The sequence below is a fragment of the Prunus avium genome, chromosome 6, assembly GCF_965620075.1.
Source record: "Prunus avium chromosome 6, drPruAviu1.hap1.1, whole genome shotgun sequence".
Lineage (NCBI taxonomy): Eukaryota > Viridiplantae > Streptophyta > Magnoliopsida > Rosales > Rosaceae > Prunus > Prunus avium.
In genome coordinates this window covers 31507738-31523588 of record NC_142289.1, presented here as the reverse complement: position 1 = coordinate 31523588, position 15851 = coordinate 31507738, and the positions used below count along the sequence as shown (strand labels likewise).

Sequence of the window (15851 nt, the reverse complement as noted above, 5' to 3'; positions counted from 1 at the left end):
TTTACTTCCTTTTTGCGTTTTCTTAGATTTTACCTTGGTTAGAATGAAAATGAGCTAAAAGTGCATTATTGGTTATAAATTCTGATTTTGTTCATTTTCGTAGGTCAACTTCTTGGCCTTGGATCAGCATGCTCCAATGCTCGGATGAGGTGAAGATCTTCATGAAACTTGTTCCAATGGATGTTAACTACAACATATCCAAATTTGAGCTCCATTGGACAAGTTTAGCCTATCCAACTGATCCTATATGTTGCAGCAGCTCTGGAAATCCGAAGTAGGCCAGTTTTTTACCTCCATAATGTTATCTTGATTCTTCTTGTTACCATAACACTTGGTAACAAGAAATTACTTTGGTTGAGAGATATTATCTGAAACAAAGAGCATCTTGGTGAAGACAATAACAAAAGAGCCCATCATGGTAAGGAGACAAGGCTTAAGGCTTTAACAAAAGTAATTGTTTTATATTAAAAGATATTTTGGAAAAGCTGGAAAGGAGGAGAGAGGAGTGCAAAGAGCATCAGCCATTGCAATCAGAATCATTCCACAATTTGCAGAGATTTTGGAGCTGGAGATGAAGCTTGGAGCTAGGGAGCTCAAGGAGGAAGACAAGGGCAACAAAGCAAGAAGTGGAAGAGATTTCCACCATTGAAGACCTTGAGTTCCCATGTTCACAAAATCTGTAACTTCTTTCTAGTTTTGTTTTGAGTTTGTATTTGAAATAAGTATGAGGAACTAAACTCCATAGCTAGGGCTTAGGTTGAAGCCCTAAACATGATTACCTTATTGTTTTGATGCTTGAGTGTATGAATTTCTAGATATTGTTGATGAATTCCAATTCACCAAATTAATCTATCCTTGATGTATGTTCTTCTTTGATTGATCACCTTTGAAAGCATGCTTCTTGAGATTGTTGGGATTATGTGTATCTTCATGTTATCCTAAGCAATAAATGGATGAAGTAAGAATCATCCATGTGAATTGGTTTCTTGAATACCTAATGTAAACACCATGCTATTAGGGTTCTTGTGATGTTCATATTCTCTTTGAACTTAATGGGTTTTTCTTGTAATTGAATCAAAGTACTAAGCACACCTAGATTCGATTATAGGGAAGGCACAAGTATTGTAGCACTCGTACTGCACTTTACGTACATTAGAGAGAATCAATGCGTCTTGAGCCACTCGTACTGGTCTTGATTGCGAACATCTTCATCAACACGTTTAGAGTTCATCACTTGAGTATTCATGAACATAGGTAGAATTGTTTAGGGTGGATTCCGAAACCCTAGTGTTTGTTACTTGGTACTTTCACATTTTGATAATTCATCTCTGCCATTCTCATTTAAATTCAAAGTCCATTTACTTTCATGCATTAGAATTAGGTCACTTGAACCAAAACCAACCCCCCCCCCCCCCCCAATGTGTGTGTGAGTTGTGTGTTTGATACATTGTGTGTCTTGTTTACTGAATTTTATTTGTTTCCGTAATTGTTTTTGACTTTTGGTCTGCGATGTGTTTTTCCATTTTCTGTGCTGAATCCAACCGTATAAAGAACTTGAAATTTGGATAAACGGTTGGAAAGTTATAGGCAAAACACTGGACAGAGGTCGAAACTGAAAAAACAGAGAAACGAATCTGTACGACCGGTCGTTACTGTTCACGAACGGTCGTCACTGTTCATTTTCACTGTTCAAGGCACTGTTCACAGGTGATAAATAGGTGATAAAAGGGTGATAGAAAGTGCTGTTTCTGTTTTTCTTTGGTTTCTTGTGTTGTTTCATTTCTTTTACATTTCTTTACTCATTTCTAGTTTCCATTTTGCATTTGTGCATTTGTGGTGTGTTAAATAAGTGTTCTTTACGTACTCAAATTAGAACTTATAGGAAGCCGACAAGTTCTTCGTGGGATCGACCCCGTACTTACATAATCTATACTTCGATAGATTCGTGCACTTGCGGGTATTTTTAATTGGTTGTTTGCACATTAATTTGTGTCCTTTTAGGAATGCAACACCTTGCAGCCCCATGCGCGGCATTGAAAGTGGAAATGGAAGCTGGGAGGCCATTGCTTTCATAAGGAGTTATGAGCCAAGGAAGTTCTAACATTTTCATTCAAACACTGTCCACCTTAACAGAGCTTGAAAAATCTTGAACACTTTAAAAGTCTAGACACCATCATGCCCCCAGGCCAACCAGTTACAATGTCAAGAAACCTCATCTCATGGTCAACAATTCCCTACAGCAAGAGCATGCTGTAGTTGTCCTCCAGGTCACAACAATCGTCTGATGTTTGAACGGTAGGAAGGGTCATAATGATGTGTGTACCAGCTATGGCTCCACAACAATTGGGAAATCCAAAGGCTTCTTCAAGTTTGGATTTTATTTCTTCCATTCTGTTGGAATCAGGCCACTTGAGATGGTGCTTGGCACGTTCTTCCAATTCTTCATTGAATCTCCAAGTCACATGAGAAACTGTGGACTGGCCTACCCCAAAGGCAGCTCCCACTGAGACTTGAGACTCACCGGATGCCAGCCTTCTCAGGGCGATTGCAAGCAGTTTCTCAACACTAAGAAGCCTTCCTTCTATGTTGATGAGACCTGACGGCGGCCTCAACACAAGGTCTTCTCTTACAATGGAACAATATATAGTCAAAAGTCTTCTTTGAGACCCTAAAGAAATACTTAAAACCTTTCTCCTCATCATTGGATAGTGAAGAATCTGCACAGATGAATTACATCACCAAAACAGAATAAAGTTAAGTTATCATGGAAACTTCAAAACAGAAATCAACTCGAAAAAAAAGTAAAAAAAATATACAAAAAGGGGAATAGGAAGACAGAAAAACTTGCTTCCATATAACAAGCAGCAAAGCCCGACTATGTGTTTCTGTGTCTGTATATTCCCCAAGTCTGATTCAATGAGGATTTCCAACTACTCATCCAACTTAGGCCAAACCAGATTCCTAACAATTATATACTACTTTTACACGCTAAAATCTCTATTGCTCCCTCTAGTAATAACTTTTCGACCACATCTTTCTCTTTTCAGGATGCAAAACACGTAATCAAAAGTCAGTTTTCGTATAACGGCCATCAGAAATTGAAGGGATTTCATAATTGAGCTAAAGTCAGAAAAAAAAAAGTAAATTATAAAAATAAAATAAAAAATAAAAAAAGGACCCGCCTAGACTCGCCTAGGCCGATTTTTCCAACAGCCTAACTGAACAAAAGCACGGTTTATAGGTTTTGAGCTCTAATTATGAACATCATTACCGAATTTAACATTACAGAACAAAATCGACCACCTGTTCTAGATGTCTGTGCATCATAGATTTTCCAAAATAAACAAAATATAAAGATAATTTAGTTAAAACTACAAGTAATCTGAATGCATTCCACTAAAAAGCAGGAAGCAGAGTAATTGGAGACTGAGTTTAGTGAAAAGAATAACCTTGGGTTGAAGAAACTATCCCACCAGTTAGAGTCTGCGGCTTTAGGCTCGACTGAAACCAAGCTTAAGTTTTTCTTCAATTTCATATCTTTCTTGCTTTTCTTTGATTTCTTGGGAGGCTCCACGAGGGCTCAAATGAGGAATTGCCCACCTCTTTTTTCGCCTTGAACTTGAAGACTTTGATGGGAAGTGATTCAGTGAAGCGAGCCAGGCAGGGAGGGAAATGTAAAGCTCGTATAGCCATTTTTGGGTCTTTAAAAAAAAAAAAAAAAAAACGTATAGCCGCACGGCTATACAATTTAAATATTTTATTTAGATAGTATAGCCGCGCGGCTGTACTCTTCGAACATATTATATTTAAAGGGTATAGCCGCACGGGTATACTAGCATCTTTTTCCTTTTTCTTTTTCTTTTTTGGCAATATTTTTTCCCTGATTTTTGTTTATCGATAAGAGTAGTTTAGAGAATTATCCATTACTATTAGGCCATTACATGAGTCTCTATTGTCCTCTTTTGATTTTTTACTTTTCCAGAGTTATTACCTCTATAAAGAATTTAGCATTTTCCCATTTAATACTCATATTATACACTTATGTACGTATTTTTCAATAATTCTTCCGATTTCCGTACACATCTTGAAGACTTGGTAAAATACACATTTTTATAAATAAATAAAACATACAATAGTATGTAAGTATTTTTCATGTTTAATACATGTATTTTTTTTTACAAAAATTTCAATAATACACACAAAATTTGCGTATTATACACATAATTTTCACATATTATTGAATAAAAATAATATATATTATACACTTATCTGAAAAAGTAACCAAAACAATGTACCCCAAACTTGAATATAAAGGTGTGGCTGGTACCACCAGCACCAGCATCAAAGCCAGAGCTACCCACATCTCTTCCACCAGCATTAAAACCTAGCTTCTATTGTCTCACCATCCATCATTAAAAACTATATTTAACACTCAACCTCTAACGTCTTATCTGCCAGCATTAAAGGCCAAAGACCTTTCTGTGCTACTCCTCCAGCGCCTATAAATGGGAGGCATTGGTTACCCAGAAATTAAGTATCGACTCAAAACTTGGCAAAAAAGAAAAAGAAAAAAGAGTATCGACTCAATTTATGCATAATATTTTGAGTGCAGAGATTTATGATAATAAATAATAAGGTTTGCTCAAGTTTATGCTTAATAAACAAGACCTTAAATTGTGTATATTGTAATTGAATTGGGTATGATGAGTCATATGACCTTGAAAGATACGCAGATTAAGGATCTGATTTGCAATGAATAATCAGGCACTAGCTAGTAGCAACATCCTTATAATTATTCTAGTATTACATTATGAATTGTCCGATTCACTAGCGGCTAGACTATTTTTTTTTAATTTTTAAAGCGTATAGCCGCTCGGCTATACCTTTTATATATTTATTGTTTTAAAGAGTTTAGCCGTCCGGCTATACTCTTTTTATTATTTATTGTTTTTAAGAATAAGAAATGGATTTTATTTATAAGAAATAATAGGGGTTAAACCCATAAATACAATAACAAAAGGGATCCACCAACTTTTTGTGGATCAAAGAATGTTGAATTTCAGAGTATAAAATTGCTTGAATGCATTTTGAATCTAAATTTCCATGTCCTAAAAAAAGTCTTCATGGTATTTACTCTTTTTAACCCCTTCCTTCTAGGGTTAGAGTATGAGAAATATATGTGGGAGAGGGAAAGAGACTCAACTCACAACTACTACTCAATCTCACTCAAATACATAAAGAAGGAAATATATATTTAAATAGTATAGCCGCGCTGTTATACTTTGTATACTTTGTAAATATATTTGAATATTTACTGATATACACCTTAAGGTCCAATGTGTTGATACTTTTTTAAAACTATCTATAACTATACACCTTAAGGTCCAATGTATCTACTGATAATATATCTTGCTTTGGTTACTGCAGTTCAATAATTTGCTTAGATAACAATCTGAAATTAAAGTCAATTTCATCCCCTGGAAAGCATGGTAAAACAAATGTTAGCAAGCAAAGCATGAAAAAGCCACGTAGTACCTGGAGAGTCTTAGGAACTGCTGGTAACTCCATGTGAGTAACCAAGTGATCAGAGAAAGATACTCTTATGAGAGCATATAATTCCCACGTTGAGGTGTTCCCAAGGACCAACCACCATGCTTCGTTTTTCACCTGTAAAAGAGAATCTGAAGCTCATTTTGGTTTCTCATTACTAGTTTAGAACAAGAAGAAGTTTTTACCTTAGGGAAATTGATGCAGGAGTGATCGGTGCATATTTACATATCATTTTGTACCCTTCTAGCTTATGATTTGGTTATGTTTTTGAGTTAAACTTGTGCTTTTAATCCTTTTTGTGTTTATCTTTCAGTTCATTGAGCTTTAGGTAATAATGAGGGCTTTGGATAGTAAATGATGCAATCCATGCATGTTAGGGCCTAATTTGGATGAATGGATGAAGAGCTTAAAGACAAACTCAATTTTGGCTACAGTCCCCTGCCAGCTCAGTTTCGTAGGTCATATTGCAAGCTTTGTTTCAGCAACCTACATAGCTCGGATGAGGCCACATTCTTCATGAAAGTTGTTCCAATGGGTGTGTAATATAACATATCCAAAATTCAGCCCCATTGGATAAATATGGAGTCTGTTACCTAGCAAACACAGAGCCATGCTCAGGATGGATTTTATCAGCGCGCAAAATGAGTTAGCAATTTGTTTTGGCCTTAACTTCCTCCTCCGACCTTGGATTGGCCCAAATGATATATGGCTGGAAAGAAGACATTCTGAACTTCAAGTTTGAGTGCTTAAAGTCTTAATTTGCTTAAGGGAAGCCCAATTCGTAAGCCCTTGAAGTTGCTGGTCATGCTGACCTCAGGATGAGCTATTATTTCTGGTTGGAAGCTTGGTCATGGTGACATGAAGATGAGCTAGGGCTGCTGGTGGGATTTATTAGTGAAGTGCATCAACCATTTCAGATTTTATAATGGAAGTGTTGTATGCATTAGTGAAGTGCATCAACCATTTCAGATTTTATAAAACAAGTGTTGTATGCATTAGCCATACTTAATTCAGATTTTCAGCTTCCTTAGGCCTATATATAGTGAGGTTTCCCAAGCTTGTAAACACACCCCAAGGGGGGGAGCTCTCAAACACTTCTCTAGAGCTCCCTTCCCTTCTCTCCCTCAAATTCTCTTAGTTTTCCTTTCTAGTTCTCAATTCTAGCTTTCTTTAATGTTTTCTTAGTTGTAATTTATTTTTCTTGTAATGTACATTCTTTCTTAAGTATTCAAGTTTAATTAGTTTCCAAGTTTCAATTATGGTTTTTGTTCTTATTCATTATGCTTATAAGTTAATATGCTAGTTTGAATGATTGATCACCATTTAGGCTTGCATGTTAGCTATCTTGGTTTGAATTAAGAGTATACACCATGCTTTAATTCGAATTGAACTATGAATAGGAAGAGTATGTATGGACATTCGACAACAGGGATTAGATACATGCTTGGTTGTTTAAATTGTTCTTCTATGCTTAATGGGTTCCTAATGCTTAATTTTAGGTTAGACAACAAATGATCAAATTAGGGAATTAGGAACACAAGGTTATGACCACACACCATGGCTTAATCATACTTTAGCTAGAATCAATCCATTAATCTAAATTGAACTTGGGAACTTATTTGCTTGAGTTACTTATTTCTTTCTTCCTTGTTTTATGTTATTTGTTTTTGTTTCTATTTTGTGTAGGGAAACTAAATTGGATCATTCAATCACCAATCCTCGTGGGATCGACCTCGCACTTACATATGCTATACTACCGAACGGCTCGTGCACTTGCGAGTATCACAAGTTGAGGATGCAACTGAATCCATTTTGGTGCAGCTGTATCTACGCAACAAGGAGCATATGGGTGGATCAAGATAGATATTTACCATTTAATTAGTTATTTCATGATATATTGGTATTTTCTTATTTAGGTAGTTTTAGGATAACTTTTATTATTTAGGTGTGATTTTATAATTAATTAGTTTACTTTTGGACCAAGTAGCCTTGGTGCCCAAGTCTTGTAAAGCCTATAAATAAGGCTAATGTAATAGTTGTAGGGGAGTTTATGTTGATGATTAATGAAATAGTTTATTTGTGGCATGGATTTGCTACGTAATATGTGAGTTTGCACTAGCCCTAGATTTCGGTGCTCGTGTGTGTGGTTGGTGACCTATGTCCGGACTCCGATCCCCATCAATTGGTATCAGAGCTAGGTTCAAGATCTGCTTTCTCGGGGAGGTTTTTGGATGGAGGGTCGTGTTGACAATTACAACGACATGGAGGAAATTAGGAGGATGCTACGGCAACTTACGGAACGCATTGCTCGCATCGAAGCTCGAACCCAAATAGGTAAGAGTTCTGACGGGGAGGGATGCGTGAACCCTTATCTGAACCGAGTAGCTCGCATCGATACTCTAAGCCGTGGGAGTCTCGACGGGGAGTACGAGGGAGATAGCCCTTTTCATTGTTGCGCTCCGCTGTGTGAGTCAAGTGAAGAGGGGCACGATTATTCTCATTGTGTCTTTGAATGTATAAATGGATTTGTTAATTTTGGTGCATCTTGTTATTCATCAAAGTTATTAAATTTGGATTTACCTCCAATATTTGATCCTTGCAACTGTGGAACTTGCAATGAAAATTGTTTGGGCGTTCAAAGCAATTTTGATACGCAATTTATTGATCCGAACAATGAAGAGATGAGAATTGAGAAAACTCTTGAAGATATTATTGATTTTATGAGCATTAATATTTTCACTTGGAAGGTTGCCAAAAATTTGGTTGATTTTGTCAATCGATTGAAGATTCTAGAGAGAAACATTTGCATTCCTAGAAGGAGTAAGAAGAAGCTGAGAATAACGAAATATTCCAAATATCTTTTTATTTGGAAAGGAAGGTTTCAATTGGATGCTAAAAGATCCAGAATTAATATGAAGCAATTGAAGATTCTATTCGGATTTTCCTCAATCAAAGGCTTGAATTCGAGGACGAATTCTTTCCAACCAGGGAAGTCTGATGCAGGAGCATATGGGTGGATCAAGATAGATATTTACCATTTAATTAGTTATTTCATGATATATTGGTATTTTCTTATTTAGGTAGTTTTAGGATAACTTTTATTATTTAGGTGTGATTTTATAATTAATTAGTTTACTTTTGGACCAAGTAGCCTTGGTGCCCAAGTCTTGTAAAGCCTATAAATAAGGCTAATGTAATAGTTGTAGGGGAGTTTATGTTGATGATTAATGAAATAGTTTATTTGTGGCATGGATTTGCTACGTAATATGTGAGTTTGCACTAGCCCTAGATTTCGGTGCTCGTGTGTGTGGTTGGTGACCTATGTCCGGACTCCGATCCCCATCAGAAATGCAGGGTAAACGCTCTTGATTTGTTTCGCCTGAAATTGGTGTTCACCAGTGTGATGTCTAAAGAGCGAGACTTTCCGCTGTCCGTTTGCTGAAGTTTTAATTTCACTTTGATACGTGGAAAAGGCTGCAGATCCTAGAAGAACAAAATATTCTAGATGCAATGCCTACTGAAATCAGTTAACATGCATGAAAGCAAATAACTTACTTGTATTTCAATAACCTACCCAGCCCAGTCAAAAAGTTGTCCAGTCATGTTAAATCTTGACCCTTCTAACAACACTTTAATGAGTAAGTCATAATTTCTCATGCTTTAGGGGTCTCTGAAGGTCTGGTTAACTCACATCCAACCCTTCCTCAGGCCATGTCTCAACCATCTTAGAAGTCTGTACCTGATACAATTTTGAAGCAGGAAAATTTCCAATCATGGTCTGCAAAGTTGCCTTGGGGAGATACAATAGTTGCTGTACGCTGAATATTCCTCTTTTGCTTAGCGAGTCAGCAAGTTCAACATTCATGCATGGCATCATATCCATGAGGAAGAATCCCCATCAAACCATAAACCCTGAAAAGAACCCGAAAGATATGAGAAGAGGCTAGGAGGTGAAAACTCTACTTTCTTAAGGAACAAATCATCCGAGTCAAAGAGTAATTGTTAAAAATAAATAATTAGATAAATCAAAGATTCACATTTTTCAGAAACAATTAGTGTACCATTTAAGGGCAAGAGCAGCACATTGTCCTTGCAGACAAAAATATATATGGCTAAATTCCAAAGTGGCCCTTCTAACAACACTTTAATGAGTAAGTCATAATTTCTAATGCTTTAGGGGTCTCTGAAGGTCTGGTTAACTCACATCCAACCCTTCCTCAGGCCAAATAAATATACATGAGAATTGAGCATGGTATTACCTAGACAAATAAGAGCTGAGAACCTCAGGTTCAGTATTGTCCAAGCCATAGTAAGCTGGATTAAACATCTATAGAAAACTATGCTCATGTAAGATCTTGTACAGGCTTAATAAATCAAATACTAAGGACAGTAATCAAAACCAAAGGCTTTTAACTTGTGTCTTCACCACCATATTTAAGTACAAGAGGATCATTGCCAATTGAAGTTGAAAACTATATGCAACTTTGCATCTAGAAAAATGTAAATGATAGGCATTCTGAAATTTAACAGCAAAAAAAAGATAGGTGTAGAGTATTGAAAAAATAAAAGGGAAAATGCTTTATTGATTAGATATAGGACTGCAAGACTTCACCCATTGACTTTATTAGATTTTCTAATATTCAAAACCCCAAACAACCTGATTCCTAGTATTAATATTTGAGGCAAATATTCAGAAAGTAATATGATTTGTGTTTATTGATTGTTAGGCGGGCGGATTATGATGGACATGTACTCCAATCTTTCTTGTAGAATCTGAGCAACTGTTGATTATAAAGAGAGAAAAGCATGTAATCTGATTCACAGTTGCAATATATCTGTGATTGATATTGGAAAATTAACATATTTCTTTCTTTCCATTTTTTATTCTATATAGTCATGTGTGACCAAAACCATCAATTGCAATATATCTGTGATTGATATTGGAAAATTAACATATCTCTTACCTTAATAATGACCAGGAAGGTTTACACCCCATGACCTGGAGGTTCCTTCGCGCCCGAGAGAGACAAAGCTTCCCATCTTATACTATTGCTCTGTCTCTCTTCTCTTCTATTGCTCTCTCCGTGAAATTACAACATGGCAACCCGTTCGTACAATTCTCTTTCTGTATTTTTATCTGTAAATTTGAATGCTTTTGTTTTTCTTCTTTGTGAAAATTTGGTTTTGTTTTGTTGATTGTACAGCGGTGGCAAGATCCTTTCTTCAGGTGGCAGCGACAGAGGAGGTTGCTTCCCCTCTCAGAGTTGTTCAGATCGAAGGATTGGTAACTCTCCATGATTCTCGTCTTTTCTCTGTTTTGCTGCTTGTAAATTTTTGGAGAACTATGGATGCCTAAGTTGATTATAACTATGGACACGACCTGCCCAGGCCGCCTAGATCCGCCCAAGCCGCCTAGGCGCCGCCTAGATCCTTCCAGGCCGCCTAGGAGCCGCCTAGATCCTCCCAGGCTGCCTAGGCGCCGCCTAGATCCTTCCAGGCCGCCTAGGAGCCGCCTAGATCCTCCCAGGCCGCCTAACTCCCTGGCGTTGGTGTCCTCCCTCCTAGTGCCTAGGCCGATTTTTGGAACACTGCTCGAAACCTGGAACGGGCTTGCTCTGTGCCCTAGACATTCGTAGTGACGAGTTCGAGTCCTCTATCCGTGGCTACCATGGCGTCCAATTTACGTATGTTTCTGATTTTGCAATTTTTTTGTTTGTTTACATGGAAAAGGATTATCAGAGTTAAACCCTGGATATATTAAAGAGTATAGCCGCCCGGCTATAACTTTAAAATATTCAAATAGTCATGTTATTTTAGGGTTTAGGTTTTATTTATACCAGTGTTATTGGGGCTTTATTTTTAAAAATTAAAAATTAAAAATTTATTTTTTAGAATTAAAAAAGATAATGGGTAGTTGTATTCCATAAAAATAGGACACATTATCTTATTTTGTTTTTATTTTTTATTTTTTTAATATAAAAAATGTGAATTTACCAAATTATCCTCATTTAATTAATAATTTCAATTCTTAATGTTTGAATTAACTAAGGGCATTTTCTGGTATTTTGAATGTTTTACCATTCTCTGCCTTTTGCTTTATATATATAGACAATACATGTTAAACCCATAAATACAACAACAAAAAATAGGGATTCACCAACATTTTGGGGATAAAAGAATCTTGAATTTCACAGTATAAAATTGCTTGTATAAGAATTTACTTTCTAAAATGTATCCATCGTAATTATGAACTAATCCCAATGACAGCCTTTTTCTCATTGCACTTGACAACCCTACTCTTCTGCTATGAGATATATCACTTCACGTTGTATTCTCTGCAGATGAAATACTGGATATAAACAATCTAACCAGACATTGAAAAAAAGAGTTTTGAAATCAATTGAAGGTATCAGAGGTCATATGGTATTGATATATATACGAACTATTCTAAATGAGATTTCAAACAAGGTGTTAGATAGAAGTAGCATCTAATTCTTACATATACCATACCAATGTGCACCTGAAATTCTCAATGTTAAAAGGGGAGAAAAGTGCAATACCCCTCTTGTATCTCGCAAGCGTAGGAGATCCAAGCTTTCATGAGGATGCTGGTTTGATAAAGAAGCAAGCTGCATCCAATCATACATTAATAACGGCAATCACAGCCCACGATACACTTAATTTTAATAAAGAGAAATATAAAGTTACCCAGAAGCAGAAACGCTCAGGATCATGTAGTGAAGGCATCATCGCTTCCACGCCGAGAAGTCTCTCAAGTCGTCTTCGATCTATAAAGAGACACTATCATACATCAAAAGGGCACATAGGTATACTGAACACAAGAATAGGGGGAGCAGTTTGGACTTTGCGTGGCCCTTCATTTAGGCCCTACGTGCATTCAAGGCCCAATTTTCCAATCCTCGACAACTAGGGTTTAGCAATCATCTTCACATTCACTATACACAGAGGTTCCTCCGCGCCCGAGAGAGGCAAAGCTTCCCATATTAAACTATTACTCTGTCTCTCTTCTCTTCTTTTGCTCTCTCCGTGAAATTACAACATGGCAACCCATTCGTGCAATTCTCTATCTGTATTTTTATCTGTAAATTTGAATGCTTTTGTTTTTCTTCTTTGTGAAAATTTGGTTTTGTTTTGTTGATTGTACAGCGGTGGCAAGATCCTTTCTTCAGGTGGCAGCGACAGAAGAGGTTGCTTCCCCTCTCAGAGTTGTTCAAATCGAAGGATTGGTAACTCTCCATGATTCTCTTCTTTTCTCTGTTTTGCTGCTTGTAAATTTTTGGAAAACTATGGATGCCTAAGTTGATTATAACTATGGACACGACCCGCCCAAGCCGCCTAGGCACCGCCTAGATCCACCCAGGCCGGCGCCGCCTAACTCCCTGGCGTCGATGTCTTCCCGCCTAGTCCCTAGGCCGATTTTTCGAACACTGATCGAAACCTGGAACGGGCTTGCTCTGTGCCCTAGACGTTCGTAGTGACGAGTTTGAGTCCTCTATTCGTGGCTACCATGGCGTCCAATTTACGTATATTTCTGATTTTGCAATTTTTTTGTTTGTTTACATGGAAAAGGATTATCATAGCTACGGATTTTAAAATTTTATAGCATCAGAGTTGTTATCTTAGTGGAGATTTCAATAGCTGAATGACATTTGATGGCTTCCATAGAGAAGCTTGGAACCGTTCCAAATATATTAAAGATTATAGCCGGCCGGCTATACCTTTAAAATATTCCACTATATTTAAAGAGTATAGCCGTGCGATAGTCATGTTATGTTAGGGTTTAGGGCTAAAATACCACTTTTGCTAATTAGGATAGAGTTATTTCTTCAATTATTTTATTTATACTAGTGGTATTGGGGAATGAGAATTTAAATCCTTTTCGATACCTCCCATTCTAATGATTTTCAGCTATTAGCCCATTAGGCAAAAATAAAAATGGATTTTATTTATAAGAAATAATACGGGTTAAACCCATAAATACAACAACAACAAAATAGGGATCTACCAACATTTTGGGGATAAAAGAATCTTGAATTCCATAGTATAAAATTGCTTGTGTAAGAATTTACTTTCTAAAATGTATCCATCGTAATTATGAACTAATCCCAATGACAGCCTTTTTTCTCATTGCACTTGACAACCCTGCTCTTGAGATATATCAGTTCGCGTTGTATTCTCTGCAAATGAAGAATTGAATATAAAACAGTCTAATGAGACAACGAAGAAAAGAGTTTTGAAATAAATTGAAGGTATCAGAGGTCATAGGAGTTTATGTAGTTCTTCTACCTCTAAAGTCTTAAGTCAAAACTTGTAAGCATGAGTCGCCTTCTAAGAACCAACTCAATTAATTCTTCCAGTTCTAGAGCCAGTATGTCTAGAATTCCAGACATAGTAAATGAAGAACAAGTAGAACTTGAGTCAACTAGTGAATTAAGTTTCAAAGATTGAAACATACCCAAAGTCTATAGTAAAGAAATTTACAAGAAACAATGGTCCCTTACATCCTTTAAGTCAACCACTCATGTCAAGATAGTAGAACAAGTCTATGCCTTGAGTCAAGAACATGAAACATGCCAGTTATTAAATCTTGAGTCAATTAAAAAGCATAGGAAAGACCGTAATAATTTCCTACATATTGGGTTAGTTCAGGTGGCAGTTAAAGCTTTAACCAAGTTAGGTCTTGATGCCTCTATTTGTCTCTGTCTCAGAGATGGTAGATTTCCCAATTTTAGTGATAGTATGCTAGGAATCATAGAAACAAGTCTGTTTAATGGTCCTATTCACTTTGACTCCAGATTTCACACTAAGCCTAAGTGATCCCCATATTCGTAAAACATTAACCATGAACATTAAAACTCACAGTTATCAGGTCTTACCAGGCAGTCAACCATTAGCTCTAATTTACAGAATTTATTACAAAGTTACAAGAACAAACATGAATTTCCAAGCCCTTACCAAAAGCCCTAAAGAACAAACACTTCTAATCCAGAGTAATAAAGCCGATGCCAATATTCGAGTCCCTCAAACAATTAAGTGGTCAGATGTTAAGCTACCCCAGGAATGGACCTTAACAATTGAGTGTCAGCCAACCCCAATCCAACGTAGTCTAAACAATTTAGATTACATCCAACAATATTTAGATGGTACGGTTAAGATTAACTTTGGTAATCAACCACCAATCAAGTCCACCGTTCAACTAGAACAATTACCTACGCCAAGTTAGTCTTTTAAGATCCCAGCAAGACATTCTTCCACAGAGTCATCCTCTACTTTAGAAAGAGAATTAGAATTAGAAAAATCCCTAATTGATTTAAAGTTAGAGTCATTAAGAAGAAAAGCCTAATTCCCCTGAGTCACCAACACAAACTGATTTTGAAGCCGATGCCGCCCTTTCAATAGATAACCAATTAAGAATCTTAACGAAACCGTTTTCATTGGAAAAATTTAGAAAGTCACCTTCATGCCCCCAAAAAATTCAGAAAGAAAAGATAGTAACCATAAAGCCTATCCAGATAAAAATCAAAGAAAGTTAATTTTTAATGAATGGAAAGATTTCTTGAAAGCCACTAAGTCAGAAATTTTCTACCTAGATTACGTAGAAAGCCATTACATGAGTCAAAAGTTAACAACTTTAACCCAAGAAAAATGGGAAAAAGAAGATGGTTCCAAAGTCAATTCTAGTCACCCCCAGTAGAAACAATAGCAATTAATCACAAGAATACCAAAGTCATAGCCAATCCTTACAAAGTCCCCAACGCAAATGATAAAGATAAGAAATTAATTGAACAAAATAATTACACCAACCAGAGTCTACTAGTCATAGGAAAATAGTTAGACAAGATTGAAACAAAAGTCGATAAATTAATTCCCCAAGAAATTAATTATAAGTTAAAGAAAGAAAAACCTTTAGTACATTTCCAGGAATTAAAGCCAGAGTCTACGCTTAAATTAAACCCAACAATGAAGAAGATTGAAGAAATGCTCAGTGAATTAACCCCAGTTAAACAGAAGCCCGGAAAAGAAAAAGAAGAAACTTCTGGTCTTAAAGTCATCCAGTTTGAGTCTAATAATAATACCTCAGACGATGAGTCGGCTATGTCCTAAGAATCAGCTTCTAGCCACAAATCAGACACTAGCCAAGATGAATTTGAATTTGAATTCAAAGGCCCCTATCAAAAACGAGGAATTTAGATCTGATGTTGTTGCGGTCCATGGTAGCTTGTGTGGTTGGATAGAGTGCATGGCCCAGATGTGTTCCTAACTACACATCCAACTACCCA

General features: G+C 36.6%; 1 pseudogene; it reads right to left on the bottom strand.

Annotated features, from left to right (window-relative positions):
* Window positions 1–1963: 1963 nt before the first annotated feature.
* Window positions 1964–5568, bottom strand: LOC148294043 (protein ANTAGONIST OF LIKE HETEROCHROMATIN PROTEIN 1-like; annotated as a pseudogene).
* Window positions 5569–15851: the final 10283 nt, after the last annotated feature.